Below are 3,954 nucleotides of genomic sequence, written 5' to 3' on the forward strand. Positions count from 1 at the left end.
ACGGTACCCAAAATGTGACGGAGCAGTAATGATGGCGGCAACTTGACGTCGTGGTGGTGTTGGCGAATGATTGAGCGAGTGACGGAGGTGAACGATTGAGGGATGCAGACTTGGGTGTTGTCGGCAGTGATGGAGGGCGGTGATGGTGACTTAGGCGGCGGCAAGGCGATCTTTGGAGGTCGGCCACGAGTGGCGAGTAAGCGGCGGTGACAGAGCTTTTGAGTGATTTGTAGATAGGGATTAGAGAATAATGAAGGAGAGTAAATTGAGTTTGGGTGTAATGTTCTATGAAATATGAATGAAAGCGCTAAAGTACTAAAAAGTTGCCGCCTATAAATTTTTAGATTAGATATACATCGGTTTTTAAATGCTCTAATGTGTATAATGTAAGTTAAAAATACATAAATGAATAGGCATGCGCTTTTGCAAACCTCAGATGTCTACATAAATGAATAGACACCAGATATTTTCAAATATCTGATGTATAAACATATAACATCAGACTTTTTGAAATATCTGATGCCTATTAAGAGATGTCTATTACGTATTTTGTAGTAGTGTCAGATACTTCTAACATTTAGCAAGTCCAAACAGCGCTGAAACTTGCTATGCGGAACAGAAACAGAACCTGACAGCGTAGAACCTTGAAAATAATACAAGGTATCACACTTAACACCTTTCAGAATCACATTCGAACCCTTGTAGACTTTCAGAACTCCACCTTCACCATGAAAACTGAAACCTTTACTGTCCAACACACTTAAGGAAATCAGATTCTTTGTCATCAGCGGAACATGTCTAACCTCGTTCAATGTACAGAATTTACCATCTTGTGTCCGTAGTTTAATAGAGCCAATTCCAACTGTCTTACAAATAGAACCATTAGCCATAGAAATATCGCCACCATCTATTTGCTTGTAGGTTGTAAACCACTCCCGGCGCGGACATATGTGATAGGTTGCTCCCGAATCCAGGATCCACGCATCATTAGGATGCGTGTATTTTTCAGCAACTAGAGCATAATCACCTTGAATTGGTATACCGCTATTGCATTTGTATCAGTGCTTTGTCCTGTTTATTTTTCTTGGGACAATCAAATTTCCAATGCCCCTTTCCTTTACAGTAGTTACAAATATCAGTAGGTTTAGGACCCTTAAAATTAGATGTACCAGAGGTACCAACAGAATTAGAAGAACCAGAATAAGACGGCTTCTTATAATTTTTCTTCCCAGAATTTCCCTGTCCATAACCTCCGCTAGCTATTAAACCTGCAGCCTGATTATCTGTAACCGTACCAGCCGCCTTATGGCGCAATTCTCTAGTATGAAGAGACGATCTAACATCTTCTAGAGACATAGTATCTTTACCAACAATGAAAGATTGCACAAAATTCTCATACGACAAAGGCAAAGATACTAACAGAATTAATGCGGCATCCTCATCCTCAACTTTAACATCAATATTACGCAATTCTAATAAAATTGTGTTTAACCGATCTAAGTGATCTCGGAGAGAAGTACCTTCCTGCATTTTTAGACTGAACAGACGTTGCTTCAGAAGCAACTTATTGGTTAAAGATTTCGTCATATAAAGACTCTCAAGCTTTGACCACAGACCCTGCGCAGATTGCTCCTCCGCGACTTCAATGATAACATCATCACCAAGACACAACATAATTGTTGAATGTGCCTTCTCCTCCAAAACAGCCATCTCAGCGGTGACGGGTTTCCGCGCCTTCTTCACAAGCGGTGCCCACAACCCTTGTTGTTTCAACAAAGCCCGCATCTTGATTTTCCATAGACTAAAACTATTCCTCCCCGTGAATTTATCAATCTTCACGCTCATCCCAGACATCTTTCTTACCAGTTCAGGAGCCCAGATAAATCTGGCTCTGATACCAGTTGGTTATAACAGAAGCAAGAAAGAACTGATAAAACAATAAAGAGACAAACGCACAGATTTAGATGTGTGGATTCTAGATTCTGGAGCATCTTAATTGTTAGGGGGCAAACCCTTGTCCCACATCGGTAGAATAAAGATGGAAGATCATCTTTATAAGTGTCCAGAAAATATAATAGTACGAGGCCTTTTGGGAAGGAGCCCAAGAGTAAATCCGTGAGGGCTTGGCCCAAAGCGGACAATATCGTACTATTATGGGTTGTGGACATAGATGCGGTGCAGCAGAGGCCCAACACGGGATATTCACGCTTCCGCACAACAAGTGGTATCAGAGCCCAAGGTTCGGCTTGGGCTAGACACGAGGATGCATCAGCAGGCCCAAGACTTGAAGTTGTACACTTTAAGGCATGAAACTCCTAGCTCGAGGTGAGTCCTTGAGCAAAGCCCGGTCCAGGGCTAAATGGATGAAAGGCGTCATAGGTCTTGTGGAACAAAGACCATTTGTGTACTAGAACTGTTGATCAGGTGGACCCTTACGCTTCCGCACAACACTTTTTTTTTTGTAAAAAAAAAAATAAACTGGATCAAAAGCATTTATCCGGTTTTCTTTTTGTCCGACCCGGATACGGTACGGTTTTCAAAAAACGATATTATATATACGGAACTTCGTATCATATATAGAGATTCGTATAATTTTAACCATATACTGTATCATATCCATATAACAAACTTTGTGTCTCAAGTGTAATATTAATGTTCTATTAATAGTCTAACAGTTAGAAAGCATAAAAAAAACACTTTATATGGATATCAAATTGGTTGAGCACGATGAAAGTATGAAACGTCAAATAGTGCACTTCAAACATTAATCTCTTACCATTACTCATTACGGAGTAATTAATAGAGTAAATGTAGAGTATAATCCGAGAAACACATGACGAAATTTGTTGGTAACAATTTTCTACAAGCTATTTCAAACAGAGAGGTGAGGTCGATGATTGATATGATAAAAGTCCCAGACGAGAAAAAAGTCTTCATATAAATAGCTTCAGTTAACATGCATGGAATTTGATGGGTATTTGACATGTAGTACAACTGTAATGAGATAAATTTTCTACGTATGTGATAGAGTTCCAAGTTTGAGTGTATCATGAATGTGATGAGCAATTTTTATCGACTTAAGAGTAAGGTCCTGTTTTTTTCAGCTGAAAAAAACTTAATTGAACTGAATTGAGGTGAGCTGAAGTAAACTTAATTGAATTAAACTGAACTAAATAAAACAAAAATAAATTGAACTGAATAGAACTGATCAGAAATGAAACAAGCTGAAATTAAGCCAAAAAAAATAAGACATAAGTCTCTTAAAAAACCGTATTAAAAAAATTAAAGTGTGGGACATAGCAAAAATTACTCTTAAAAAACAAAAAAGAAAAGAAAAATAAAGCAATAATTACCCCTATTATAAGAGAGGTCTCACATAAACATAATTGAGAGGGACGACCATCTTAGGAGAATTTGTGTTGTTTTAATGGTATGACAACATAGATAATTTCAGTTTATTAATAAGAGTTTAATTTGTAAATAAAATGGTATTCATTATGTTTTTTTTCAACAAAATTGTATCAACACTATAATTTAGTTGCACACTCAAAATTTTGGGCAGCATGTTAAATATTGGAGATACAATATGATTTTTTGTACTTGAATTAATCCATTCAATTTGTTAAAATTGAGAAATTTGTCATACTTTGTGAGAAAACTATGAAAAATGTTGCAGTTTCAATGAATAGTAGCAACCAAAAAGTGATGAATATAACACTAAAAAAAAGTAAAATCCAGTCAAAATGGCGCCTCAAAGACCACCCAAAAATAGATGTTATCTTTGGGTTTGATTAGAGGGATTTATTCTTTTAGTTTACAGTATATATGATTTTAATATAAAAAAATCGACAAGCAATATACGATATCATTTTAACATAGAGTTTATTACGGAGTATGTTTCGCCAGTATACACCTATTGTAATCCATGATTCTAATAAAAAAAAGTCACACAGT

The sequence above is a fragment of the Silene latifolia genome, chromosome 2 (genome assembly GCF_048544455.1).
Source record: "Silene latifolia isolate original U9 population chromosome 2, ASM4854445v1, whole genome shotgun sequence".
Lineage (NCBI taxonomy): Eukaryota > Viridiplantae > Streptophyta > Magnoliopsida > Caryophyllales > Caryophyllaceae > Silene > Silene latifolia.